Source organism: Pinus tabuliformis, chromosome 8 (assembly GCF_031772625.1).
Source record: "Pinus tabuliformis cultivar Carrire ecotype Pingquan chromosome 8, CPIR1, whole genome shotgun sequence".
NCBI classification, from domain to species: Eukaryota; Viridiplantae; Streptophyta; class Pinopsida; order Pinales; family Pinaceae; genus Pinus; species Pinus tabuliformis.
The window spans coordinates 905,385,586-905,400,614 of NC_142294.1; the positions used below are offsets into that span (position 1 = coordinate 905,385,586).

General features: G+C 35.7%; 1 pseudogene; it reads right to left on the bottom strand.

Annotated features, from left to right (window-relative positions):
• Nucleotides 1-4,579: 4,579 nt before the first annotated feature.
• LOC149238470 (uncharacterized) lies at nt 4,580-6,598 on the bottom strand (annotated as a pseudogene).
• Nucleotides 6,599-15,029: the final 8,431 nt, after the last annotated feature.

A 15,029-nucleotide genomic window follows, 5' to 3' on the forward strand; every position in this document is an offset into this window, starting at 1 on the left:
TGACAGAGGAGAAGAAACGTCATAGGTCTGGTCATTGTTTAAGAATAGAGCCTGAAAGCACCGAGGTCTTAGTCAGAGACAAATCAGTTGTAGAAGCCTTCAAGAAAGCAGGATGCTGGAATTTTTGTAAGAAATTACAGGGAGGACATACTCAGGTGACAAAGGAGTTTGCACTACATTTCATTGGCTCAAGCACAAAGGTTGGAATGCTGAACTTGCAAATTTCTCCAAAGGTCATAGCTTTGGTGACAAAAATTCCTAGGGGGCAAGATACATGGTTCAAAAACTTCAGATTCGACATGGAACCATGTAAGGTGTTTCTAAAGCCAGAGTTTGTAGAAACTGACTTAACCAAGGCAGTTCCCAAAGACTACATCAAGGACAACTATGCCAATTTTCTCTTCAATATTCAATGTTATTTTACCTATGAACGCAGATATCAAAAGGTTTATTTATGTCATTTTAAACTCCTGTTACATTTTACTCGTATGATTTCTTTAGATTTGCCTTACTTCTTATTTTGAAGTGTAGCTAAGATGGCAGATAAAGTACAGCTGAAATCTCAAGGATGTGTAACTTCCTTGTTTCATTATGGTCTAATTAAACTGATAGTTCTACATGAACTCAAAAGGATCAGTAAAGAATGGTCTTCATTTTTGTTTTTATGTGACTTTGGAGCAGAAAAACAAGGCGTAGACATTATCCCTAGGGTTAAAGGAACTCCATCAGCAGAAACCAGCAAGTCTGTAATGTCCAGGGCAAAATGGTATGTTAAGTTGAAACCTAGGAAGCAGGTGAAAGAGAAAGTAAGAAAAACACATGTGGTCATTCTTGAAACTCCTAAATCTACAAAGGAAAAGATATCTAAGGTTAAAGGAATGACACAAGAATAGTCAACCAACAAACCAGTTCAAAGGAGATTGACTAGAAGTCAAATTGCAAAGGAAAAAGGTAAAACAGTGATCTCAGGAGAAGGTTCAAGCTTGAAGGGTGATTTAAATGATATTTTAAAAGCCATTGATATTGTAGAATCCCCTTTGGTACAGGCATATGTGATAAAATTTGATCAAGGAAAGTCAAAGAAAACAAAACCCTCCAAGAAATTGGAATTTGAGGATGATGTTACAGCATTTGTTTTCAAACACAGAAAACCCTTAACCCGACAATCCAAGAAGATGCAAGAGTCCAATATTGAGCTGGAGAGAACAGAAGAACCCTCTGTTGTTCAAGAAGAGTTGATAGACTTTCCATCTCCAAGACCTGAAGGTGACAAAAATACAATTCCTGCCACTCAAATAGAAAAAGCCAGTTACGAGGTTATGGAAGAAAGGTTAAAAGCTGCTAACAATGAAATTGCTAGACTAAGAGTGAGAGCAAGAGGGCATGCTGCTGAAAGGACAAATTTCAAAAGGATGAAGGCTCTCTGGGAAGCTGAAAAGGTTTCCAAACCAGAAATAGTAAACAGTGAAACTCAGTACTACACCTGGATTGTTCCTGCAATCAAAGAAGCCAGATTTGTAAGGAGGATTAATGCTCAGCTGAGAGCTACAAACATGAGATTGAAGAGACAAATTGAAGACCTAGAAATACAATTAACCAAATCTGAAAAAGGGTCTACAACAATAATGAAACAGGGTGATGAAAAAGGGCAGTGAAGGATATATCTTAAAACAGTTTTGGCACATAAAAAGAGTTTTGGGCATATAAAAGGAAGGATAGCAGTGAAGAAGAACATCTTATAAGGGTAAGTGGTTTGATTTTTGGTTGATCATATTAATCTTCATGGAATTTTGAAAAAACTTCCAAACTACAGATTTTTGAAGGTCGTGTTGAAAAAGAGCATACACAGCAGTTTCGTAGCGCGCTACGAAACTGCTAAAGATGATCATTTAGCACTTACGGATGTTTTTCGGAGGTAAGGTCTGATTAGTTCCAAATTTTGAAGTTTCTAGTAAACATGGGATCATGTATGAAGTTTCAGATGGCAGTGGTGTAGAAAACAAACTTCAAAGAATTATTTCATAAGTGATGTAAAGGCTGTGCCATGAAAACAGAGTATTTTTGTAGCACAGTAATGTTTCATCCTTTCCTCCATATTTTTGAGTTTCCTTTTTAATGAAATTTTTATGGATTATTAATGCATGCCACATGTACACCAGAAAAACTGTTTGAAGATAAACATTAAGGATTAAGGGCCTTAAAAGGAGGAACTTCGTCTCCTAGTTTTCAGGATAGTTAGGTCATGACTCAGCAAGTTTTGTAACAGCACTGTGGACATCATCAAGCTCGAAGAAATGGGTTGGCTGCTGATTAAAGAATGTTTTGAAGTCATAGATAAGGTTGTTAAAAGCATGTTTTAGGAGTTTCACTCCTATTCATATTAGGACTCTTAAAGACAACTAGCTGTCAAGTTGTAATTAAGTAGTTTGTTTTATGAATAGATAGGTGTCAAACTTAGGAATTCGAATTCCTCCAAAGATGGATCATAGTATCCAAGGTTGTAAAATTCTATATAAAGCTTGAGAATCGAATTCCTCAAGGTTGGAATTTTCATTAGTAAAAGAAAGTTGTGTTATTGTAAGAAACTGTAGTTTTTCAAGCTTAATACAGGGATCAGTTTGACTACTCAAGATTCACAAGGAGTTTATGTGTTTGATGTTCTTATGGCCTTGTTCAATTACATATTTGCAATGGTATGAGCTTGTGATACTTAGAATTCATTAGAAAATGCTCTAACTTCCTTCACATGCTTGTAAACTGTGTTGATTCATTGTGTTACTGTTTTATTTATAAACCTAAACTCTAAGTCCCTTGACTTCCATGTTTTGCTGATCATGTTATTTTGTTGAAGACGATCTTGACTCCATAGCCCAATATATGTTTGTTAATATTTGATTCAACCAGTCAACCAATTATACGTTTGTCCATTTTGTTCCTAGAGTTAGCCATCTAATCATTAATCAAAAATCTTAAACCTATTGAGAGAGCCCTCTCAGGTTGAGGAGGCTAAGCCTCAACCAAAAGATTGGTTTGAAAGAGTTACTTAGAGTCTACTGCATCAGCAACCTATCAGGGTCAGATTTTGTGATAACACCCCCCATCGAACCGACTTAACAAAAGGAAATGATTCTAGGTTGGACTGAACACTACCGAAGGCAATGTCGCTTTTATAGATCATCCAATTTCACTAAAATATTTTGAAAATAGATCTAGATCATCAACTAAGAAAAATATTTTGGGTGCCAAGAAAATTCTAATGGAAATCAACTCAGCAAGACACAATTCACTGGTAACAACTCCTATAGGTGGAAAGTTCTTTCAAATAATTAGCACAAATTACACGGATACATGATGAAAATTGCTCCCAAAGAAAGCTTATCTAAACCAAAATAATGATAACTATTTTAATGTTGAAGTGGAGGTTGGACCTAAGAAGGAGAAAAAAGAAACTTATATATCATTGAACGAGTTCCAAAAAAATTATGGTTCATCTATAAAGAAGAAGTTTTTAAGAGATCACAATACAAAGGCTTATATCAACAATGTGATTCATATTTTACCAACAAAGAACAATCATAATTCCAACAATTTGTTGTCTAACATCAGATGTTTTATTCCATTGGCCCAACAGAAACTAGCAACAACATCAATCATGACAACTATTATCAACTATGTACTCTATTTCCAATATCCAATGTTTATCAAAATTAAACTATCCTGCAACCTGAGGAAGGCCAATGCCGAGTAGTTGATTTTATGATGATTACATAAAAATACATGAAAATCAAAGTTCCAACTTCAAATATGTACACCTTTTAAGGGAAAAGTGGTTTAACTTTCCACCAAACACTTCAAACTCAAACTCATTCAAAAAGAAATAAAACAAATCTAACCCGAATTCAAAAAGAAATAAAACAAATCTAACCCGAAGTAAAAAGGTGCAAAAGAATGCACAATTATATGATCAATGCCCAAATAAACATAAATTACGTTGAGCCAACTAGAAGTGATAAAGGTGCAAAAACATGTACAATTATTTGATTAATGGCCATATTTGTGGCAAATCAAACCAAAAACCACCCCTTCCCACTTAAGTAATCACTTACAAGAAATGAAAGATTTATTGATTTGCTTAAAATGAGTATTTCAACTAGTAATAGCATGAACCTTGTAAACAGGATAAAATTCCATTTGGAATGGAATAAAGGACCAAAATTCAGATAAATGACATCCAACAATTAACTTCAAAGAAATGAAATGTATTTGATCCATAATTGGCCATTAAAATGACCACTGAATATTCTTTTAGAAAATTCTAATTCAGACAAGAAAATGCATGTAAACAAAACAAAATTGTTCCAAATGCAACCAATATATTATTGGCACCACTTAAAGCTTCAAATATTGAAATAGAACACTGTATGGTCTCTCCAAAATAACCTTGATGTTCTACTTGTTGTATGGATGATACCTTACACTTTCAGAAATTTCCAATTTAGATAGGAAAATGCATATAAATAAAAAAAAACTATTCCAAATGCAGCCAATATATTCTTGGCACCACTTAAAGCCTTAGATATTAGAATAGAACACTGTATGGTCTCTCCCAAATAACCTTTATTTGTTTGTATGGATGATATCTTCCACTACCTTGGCTACCACCATAACTTCTAGAACCTCCACCTGAATTGTAGCCTCCATAGCCCCCTACATTGGAATATCCTCCATATCCCATTCCACCAAACCATCTCCATCATAACCAACAGCTCCACCACCATAACCACCTCCACCATACCCCCCCTCCCCCCCCTTGGCCCACCTCCATATCCACCACCAAATCCACCTCCATAACCACCACCACCATATCCCCCAACACCATATCCACCTCCATAACTACCATAACACCCACTAGAATTGTAAGACCCACCTCTATATCCACCACTAGGATAACCTCCATAGCCATCAACATATCCATAATTACCAGATCCAGGACCATAGCCATCTCTTCCCTAGCGAAGAGAACGAGAATATTGCATGGAGTTCTTAAGTTCTGCTTTCTTGATTTCAACCTGAGATGACAAAAGGAGTATTAAATATTAGGCTAACTTGCGGGGGGAGTGTGAAAACATACATCACAAAAGAACGATACTCACCTCCTTGCCATCAAACTCATGAGTATTTCCAAGGTAAGGATTTCTTCAATAGTTTGCTCACTATGGAAAAAGTCACAAATCCAAATCATCGAGATCAACAAGTGCTGTGATCTTGCATAATTTGTGACTGTAACAACATTTCCATATTTCTTGAAATAATTCGTTAAATCCTCTGCCACAATTAAAAAGATAACCCATAAACAACTTGAGACATTTTTATTAGTGTTTAAAATCAGAAAGCGAATAGAATGCTTACCATTTGCAACAAACAAACAAATTCTTTGTCTTTGGACCCTTGATTAAGTCCATGCTTTCTCTTGGAATAGAATGTTTAATCTCAACCTGTAAGCAACACACATAACAAAAAAATAGTAAGTATCCTAAATACTCATTTTGATACACAAATAAACACTCATAAATAAGCTAAATACTCACAAGCAGTAAAGAAAAAGACAAAACCCAAGATGATCAAAATGTTCACTGAACCAACCAATATACCTTGTTCCAAATTTAAGGTTTGAACAAAAATAATATAAACAAGAAAATGGAACACATCGTTCTTCCATCCAATGTATGTGTGTCTTTCATAACAACATCTACAATTGAAGGATATGAATAAGTCACAAACCCAAAACCATGAGGGTTCTAGGTTCCACGATCTTTCATTAACATCGAATATATAATCTCTCTATATTTATTGAAAAGATCCACCAATTTTTCTGTAAATAGAACAATCACACAAAAATTTACATCATAGACAAGTTCCTTGACAGGGGCACAAAGAAATACTTCTAGAATTAAAAATCGTTGAACCCTGAATCCTTTCCTACAATGTCAATGTTGGAGTCATTTGGGTCACTTCCTACCTTCTTAAAAGAGACTTTTATCTATACCCATAGAAAACAATACCTTTTTTCTATTTCTCCCTAAATATTCATCTACTAGATTCCTCTTTTTCTTCCCTTTGTGGCCCCACTAGAATTGACTAAGAGTAGGATTTGACGGTTTTTCACTTCTCATCTTTTCCTTGGGTATCTCTAGAAGGAAACCTATGTAAAACAAAAGGGAATATTAGTATCTATTAAGGATGGAATACAATTTTTCTTTACAAAAAAAGTTATTGAGACTTCATGAAAATGAGGCCGACCTGTAGGATCAATGTCCCAACATTTACTGATATAATCATCCAACATGAAGGGACATGATGAAAGCCAAACATTCCTTCATTCCTGCTTTATAATCTCACACACCTCGATGTTTCCAAACCCAAATTCCTCAAAGGGTTTCTTGCCAGTAAGAATCTGATAGCAATCCATCCCAAAGTTGTAGACATTTGTTTTGTATGTTACACTCTTCAAAGTCCCTCCATAGACTTCAGATGTCATCCATGGCCAAGAATCTACCAGAAGGTCCTCGTTACTAAGCTTCAATCCAACCATCCCCATGTTTAAAATCTTGACCCTACAATGCCCTTCATCTCTGAAATCCTTTATACTACTCGACTCTATTAACACATTTAGAGGTCTAAGATCTGGATGCATTTTTCTTTAGCAATGTGAATACTCTATCCCTCTGGATATCTGCAACATAATATCAATACGAACATGGAGTGGAATCTGCAAGCGTGATCTAGAGTCTTGCAATAGTCTAACCAGATTCGAACTGACCATCTTTATAACACGATAGTATCGATCAGCACCATGCAGGCTTACTCCAATAACCTGCACAAGTAAAGGGCTTTTCATCCTTGCTAAATCGATGGCTTCTTTCTAAAAAAACTCATGAGCAGAGCAAGTAATTCACAATGAACTTCCCCAACTATGATCACTTTCACAACATGAGATAAACACAAAAGAGGGTCTTTGGTTTGCTACACTAGGTATTTCTATGCTTTAGATTTGATCATCTATTATGAATTGTAACTGTAATATCGGTCTTCAATCTCATGGTTGAGGTTATTTCAATCGTATAACACTAAAATCAATGGCGCAAGACTGTCGAGGTGGCAGGGGAGGGTAGTTGTTCTCAGAGGGAACGCCTTACGACATAATTACACACAAATATTTTTTTCTTACTTTCAATTACTTTATCTCTCTATATAAAGTTGATGTAAAATTAGTGTGGAAATTGAAGTATTTTAATTATGTTTGACATTCATTTTTTAGTTATTGCTATTTTTCAATTTGTTAGCATAATTATTATTCTATTATGTTCAAATGTAACTTATTTTATTTTAAATTTATATAATAATAATAATAAAAATAAGGTCAAGATCAACTTAAACATCAATTTGATATATTAGATCCTTTTAGTTGTGACATTAAAGACCTGACTCTGCTTAATAATTTAATTTGGTGTTATAGTGGCAGGGCCTGGCCCACATTATTCCTTGGATCCAAGCCAAACACCCAATTGGTGTATGAGACCCTCTTGTTTGTGAGACAATGGACCCACCTCAACACAATGATTTCACTCCTAAATTGTATGAATGTGTGCGTACTCTATCCCCCTTCATATTTGAACTTATGACATCTTACGAGGAAGCACATGTTCTTAACCATTATGCCCAACAAAGTTGTACTTTGGGCCCACTCAAGCGATATGGATAGAAACATCCTCTCTAGTTATAAGACCATTATGATTAGCCTCATTTGAGCCAATATGTACATAATTATTTAGTAAAAGAAGATTAGCCAATGTCTTTAAAGCTATGAAAACATAGCTAAAGGTCAAGCCAAATTTAGGAGATATCATTCAACTTTGGACCACCTTGTTACTCTTAGGATCATTTCGAAGAAGTGCCACAATAATAAAATTGATCTTATATGTTGTTTCATTGACTTTATAAAATCTTTTGACACCATTCTCAAGACAAACTTTTGGAAGAGACTGGAAGAGATAAAGATTCCTTCTTGTTTGAGGGTTATTGCAACAAGTTTGTATGATAATGTTATTGCCAAGTTGAAGACCAGTAAGGGTTGGTCGAAATAATTTAACTACAATATCAAATTCAATAAAGGGGATACCTTGTCCCCAATGGTTTTTTCAACCTACACATTGGTAAGTTAGAAGAGTGTTTAGAGGAAGCAGGTTGTGTTGCCCCAACTCTCACTAGTATAGCCATCACTCTCCTTCTTTATGCCAATACTAATTTTCTTTTGGAAATGATTCCTTTTGATATTAGCAAGCAACTAAGAATTTTCTAATATTTATTTTCCAATATGGGTATGATTGTTAATAATGATAAAATGAAAGTCATGATAATTAGATAAAAAAATATCACATGTGATAGTTTTGTGTACAACAACAACAACTTGGATGAAGTGCCTTCCTACAAATATCTCATATATGATATCCATCACAAGCTAACTGGAACTATATCATTGAGAAAAGGATAAATGGAGGATGGAATGCTCATTACAGACTTGAAAACAATTGCAAATTCGCAGATCTTTGGATATGGGATAAACAAGAAACTCCTCTTTGAGACTCCCATTACTCTTGTTATTTTATATGGATGTGAGGTTTGCGGATGCAGTATATCTAGAGTCTCAGAGAGAGATAGGAAAACCCCAAAAGTAATTTATAACCTACAATCTTAAAATTAAAGGAAATGCACCCTATCTTGTCCTCCCCATTAAAGGGATTCATTCCCCCGTTGAGAACTTGGCTATGACCAGGATCTAATATATAAAAAGAGAATAAATGGCATGGAAGACAATATGCTTCCTAAAATTTGTTCATGATGTAGGAGCATGAGAGTAATTGTGTTTTGTACTAGATAATTTTATATTCATGCATGTACAGATGGATTTGGTTGTCTATAACCTCCTAAATGTTATGAAATGAGCTAAACAAATATGACGTACTTGGTTTTAGCATATGGTTTAGAGTGTTATCACAAGAATATGATTAGTTTGGATTTTACCTTGATTTGGGAAGATCTTAACAAGATCCATCTAGATCTCTACCTTCCTTATATAAGGGACTTGTAAGCTTTATAACTATTAAGAGTAATTGGATTTTTTTTTTCAAGGTGGGAAAGCCTATCATAACTCAGTTGTCAAACCAACAGTGAGGAAAACTATCTCTAGGTGCTAGTAATTGGAATTAAGAATACGTGTATATTATTTGAATCCAGTTATCCTCATTTTGGTTCATTGTTGTTAGTTCGGTGTGCCTCTAATTTAAATCACTTCACACTCTAGTGAAAACTATATTAGGCTCAAGCGATGAGGGCATATGGATGCTCGATCTTGGCTAGACAAATGGGGGATAAATGAAGAGATCATTTTTCAGAATAATGATAATATTAAAAATATTATTACATCTAAGTTTAAGGAAAAATTATGGTGTGATAATGAATTAGAGTGAAAAATAAAATTAAGATATTATAAGGAGGTGATCAACTCTAATCTTGAAAATAAATATTATCTCTATGTCATGATTAACTCAATAAGAAGTTAAAAATTTCTAAAATAAGAACTAATTATCATGAGCTCCATAATCAATCTGGGTTTTGGTTAATTACCAAAACCCCTTGTGACGAAAGAGTTTGTCACCTTTATGACATGTTGACAGTGTTGGAAGTATACCAACATGAGGGGGTCTCCATGGTATGAAGTCCCAACTAGTCCTAACATCATTTGGGATAGGAGCCCTATCCAAGAAATTGGCCCAATTTCCATTATAAAGATGTTAAGGTTTGCCTTAGCAACAATAAACAACATAAGAGAGCATGCATATACTTTTAAGATAAGAAATTAAGTTATCTTTGTCAAACATACAATTCCAATGTATATAAAGTTCTTTCATAGACAGGAAAAGAAAGAGTGATCCTTTAGAAGAAAAGTAATATTACCACTCTAATAAAGACACACACATACGTAGAAAGAATCACTAATTAATTTGCAAAATAGTTTGCAAAGTAACGAAGATCGTGAAAGAAAGTAAGGACACACAATTCAATTAATATGTATACCAAATTCAATGAAATAATTCATTTTCTACACTATATATGAACATAAACATACATCCCATACATGAAATAATAGTCTTACAACATTCATGATACATGCATGAAAGTATGCTCAACTTTGAGAGCTTCAAAATATTAAGTGAAAGTTCCAAGCTACACAAATACAATGATGGATCACTAGCTCCAATAGTGGAACATGAAGCCACCACTTTCTCCTCCAAAGAATGTTCTTATCTCCTATGCTAAGCTTCAGAAGCCAAGGCTAAAAGTCCTTTACTTGAGTGAGCGCTTATTTATAAAAAAATGAGATGACCTTTCACCTCCCATATGACTCTTGACCTCCCTCATAACTCTTGAGCTCCTATATGACTTTTGGAATTAGTAGTGACTTTTCACATTCCATGTGTGACCCTTGGGCTTCCATACATTTTACATTTTCTAATTTTGAAATTACAAAATTACATTACACCAAAATTGTGGCAAAAAATACATGGAATAAAATAACACTCTTTTGTTCACATTTTGAGAAGCTACAATTTGGTGACTGTGACTTGAAGCTTCATTGTAATGTGTTGGTGCCAATTTCTATTCTCTGCTACTATGTCTTCATTTTTTTATGATAGTTTTACAATGTAATTCATATTCACCCTATAAAGGGTATCGATATAGTATTGGGGCCTTCTAAGTCATCTTGGGTCGCCATCTATCTATTGTAATCCAAACTTCCTTTAACTCATGCATCATAGTATCCTTGTGTCTCATCTCCACAAGGGTCTTCTTGAATCCTCTTCTTGATGAACACCTTGAATATCATCTTGTTGTACTACGAAACAACTCCCCCATTCTTAACTAACAATAGCTAGCATTTGAGTTAAAAATGGGAACCCTTTTAAAATTTTTAAGCCTAGGATAATAATACCCGACTCTAAAGAGAAAACTTAGAAAAACTTTGAAAAATAAGCTAAGGAGGATACTTATATCGTAAATCGCATATCGCGCTTTTCCACATCATTATTTTATAAAACCTTTACGAAATTGTGATATGCGAAAAGGTCTCCCGCTGTGATAACCTCATCCTATCATTTCAAAATTCGCAAAAAACTTGAACATTCCTTAGGACAAACGATAACGATTTGCAAAATGTGATATTGCGATTTTCACAATCGCATTTCGCTCGATATATCCGATAAGCATTATACAGTACCCCTTTAAAGACCACGATCTACGATTAAGGAGGTAAATCGTGTGGAATAATTACGTTTTAAATAATAATAACAAACGAGTTGACATGTTATTTAATGTTTAGTGGCTCGAGGGTGGATATTCATTTTCCAGGTTATGGGTAGTTATAATCGAATATCTCATAAAAACCTTTCTCACGATCCAAAGTCATTTCACAGAGGATTTTGGTCTTAATTAATTGATATCGTCTACGCTAATATATCTTGTCTATTTCAGGCAAGCGAAAAAAGACATGTCCTTAAGAAAGGTGATACAGAAGCAAACTAAGAAGACCATTGTCGAAATAGAGGATACAGAGATGGCTCATATCTTTGATGGTACAGTCTATGATGCAGCTGGAGGCGCAACAGCTTGGGAAGTAATTTACAATAGACTGGAGGACGAGTGTCCTAAAATCATTGTTACGAGAGCAATAGCTGGATCAAAAAAGCCTTCAGGACCTTAATGCAGGGATGCCTCCTGTTCTTTCCTCCATAGGATAGGAACAAGAGCAAAAATCCTCCCCGTACACAGACAAGATTAGATGGGTGGTCGAAAACCTTATCATTGAAGATAGGCAGTTCAAGAATTCTAGGATGGAGCTCATAGGATCATTCAGGGCAGAAGACTTGAAGGCAATGTATCACATACCTGACCCACAAGAAATCTACGACAGCACATTTGTGGCTAACTTCGCAAAGAATAATCCAGATCCCTTCAAGTTAATTCAGACTTGGAGAATGTTAGACAACAAATTCAAGTATGACAAATTGGGTATGTATGCAATAGCCTCTTTGGTAAACTCCTACAATTATGCAGCAACAATGTTAGGTAGACTGTATGGATTGCCAAATAACACTAAGTTTTCAATAGAATGGATTCCCTTTATCAATGCTTGTGTTAATTCCTATATCATGAATTGCCCTTCTATCCTATCTGACAACTTAGCCACCTCCATTACTGAATATCGACAAAAGAAAGCCTCCTCTTCAGATAACCTCCCTCCCTTCTATTTTTCTACTTATATTATGGATGCTATCTATTTTTGCACAACATTTCCAACCATGGGTTGGAAATGGACCATACAAGATCCTTACCCAATCCATCTTAGTCATAAACAAATATGGGAATCACATTACATACCTCACTTCTATAAAATATTTCATTCTATCGTGTTTCCCTTACACCAAATGATTTTCAATAAGAAAGCCCCTAGGTTTTCCCAAGAAGCTGCAGCAGACCTTCTTGCTGTAGGAAAGTATTTTATTGAGGAATGTTTCACCTACATTAGGGTTTTTGGTAGCACTACTAACCCACACGTCCTTCCCTTATATGTTTCTGATAAGCTATTAGCAAGGGAAATTGCCTACCATACTGTGAGAAAGGGCCTGACTAAAGTTCTTAAACATGGCAAGAAGTCATTATGGCCTAATTTCCCTATCAAATGCAGCTCTTTTGCTTTAGCTAATTTTGTTCATGCTACTAAGGAATCAGCACAAATGGAAGCCCTCAGGCTTCATACATTTCCTACAAGGAAATTCGACCCAAACAAAGTGGCATACAATGTCACTATAGGAATAAAGCTCAAGGCATACAATCATGTAGATAATTACTTTGAGGATTTGTTACAGTCAACAGTTTCTTTCTAGCAAGCACTTGAATGGGCAAAGGCGAACCTGAAACCCGAAGATTTTCAAAGATTTCAGGAATTCAGGAATGAGAGGCTCTGGGTCATTCCAATGAATCTATTAAAGCTCGACGATAAGCCTACCCCAAGTAAAATTGTCGATAGCGCAGCAACTAGCTCTCAAAAGGACTCTAAGGTAAACACTGAGAATACACCAGACATAGGGAAAGTCCAAGATGCAGACAATACGGCTGAGTCCAGCAGTAAGCTAGCCGAAAAACAGTTAATGGACACCCCGACGATAGAGACAAGTTTAGAAGCCCAAGGCACTAGTTTGGAAAAGGAATGGGATCAATTCAATCAGAAATTGCAAGACATGCCCAAAGATCAAAATACTCAAGAAATAGAGGAATTCAAAACTCCCCTGAAAATTCATCAAGATACTGAACCCAAGTCTTTCAACTAACAGTCTACACCTATGGATCAAGAAACAACAACATCCCAACATGCTAAAATTATCCTTGCTCTTCCCACATTAGAAATTGTTCTGAAAATGACAGAGATACCTCCACTTGATGTATTCTATAGCCCTCTCCACAAGGCTGTAGTCCAAAGGTAAAGGAAAAGGAGAAGGATAGATGCACCCGAATTCTCCCCTAGAGATGAGCCAATGGACGTTGTTTGGAAGGACATGCCTTTCAATCTGGTCGCGAACTTGACTAGACTGTCACAGTTCACAAGAGCATATGCGTCGGCCACTATAGACAAGGCTATTTAGGTGTCTACTCTGATAAAGGAAAAGGAGGAAAGAATCGTGCAGCTTGAACAAGAGCTTGAGACAGAAAAATCAAGCGCAAACAAGCAAGCAGCCAAGCAGCTCGCACAATTGCAGTAGGACATGGAAGTCTTGAAAATAAGCCATGAAGCCAACTTATCGGCCAAAAACATGCAGCTCCAAGAATTACAACAATCTTTGGACAGGTACAAGAATGTTCCCACTACTGAGGAATTCATTAAAGAGGCTCTAGAACTAAATTCTCTTCTAGTCAAGCAGCAAGAGTATTTCTGCCAGAAGCTGTCACACATCACTCCCTACCTGATTACCAGTGACCAGCTCACAGACAAAGCCATTGACTGGAGAACAGAGTTTAATGATTTAAACACCAAAATCTCTGATTTCATTGAATGGCAGGAATCAAAAGAGGGAAAGAATGCCAATCTACCCGAGATTGAGGAAACTCACAAAGACATCCTCTTTACTGATTGGGATGCTAGGATAAAATAGGTTGAGCTGGCAGTCATGAGGGCAGCTGGAGTATCGAAGAACATCATTAAGGCAATAAATCATACCTTGTTCGCTACCAATCTCATGAAGGAGGGTAATGCGAAAGAAATGCCTGACTTAAATGCTCTGAGTAAAGGCTGGCAAGAAAAAGCGGGGAATCAAAGAGATGCAATTACAAAACTGACTACGACCAACTGGGAGTCGTATTGGCAGTATCTGGTCAAGCCACATAGCCAGATTATGACCCTCAACTGTTCTCTCCATGCGACTCAAAGGATGCTGCCACCTCTTGCCGATGCAATCTTTACAGGACAACTCAAATCTCATTTCGGGCCACCTCCTCAAATTCAACCAATGATCGATATTTGCGATTTAAAGGACAAGTTGGCAGACAACAAATCATCCTCTTAGTTCTGTTTAGTTGATCTCTGTTTATTTTTGGAGTTAGTTACCTATGTAGGAGGAAGGTTGTTTAAAACGTCCTCAAATTTTCTATAATCTATTTTTGCACACTTAGTTAGAACATTATTTATACCCTTCTCATGCATTTAGAGAAGGGTCCAGAATTTTATCAAAAACATTTGAAAATAATGCACTATTGTAAGTTTGTGAGCAGGACTTCGTACATCTGGTACTATTATCATGTATGCATAATTCTATTTACATTTAATTAGTGGCAAAACTTTCTTTTCATGAATTATATGTGAGATTTATTGTTTCTGTGAAGCATTAATTGCACTTTTGTATGATGCCATAATTGAAGTT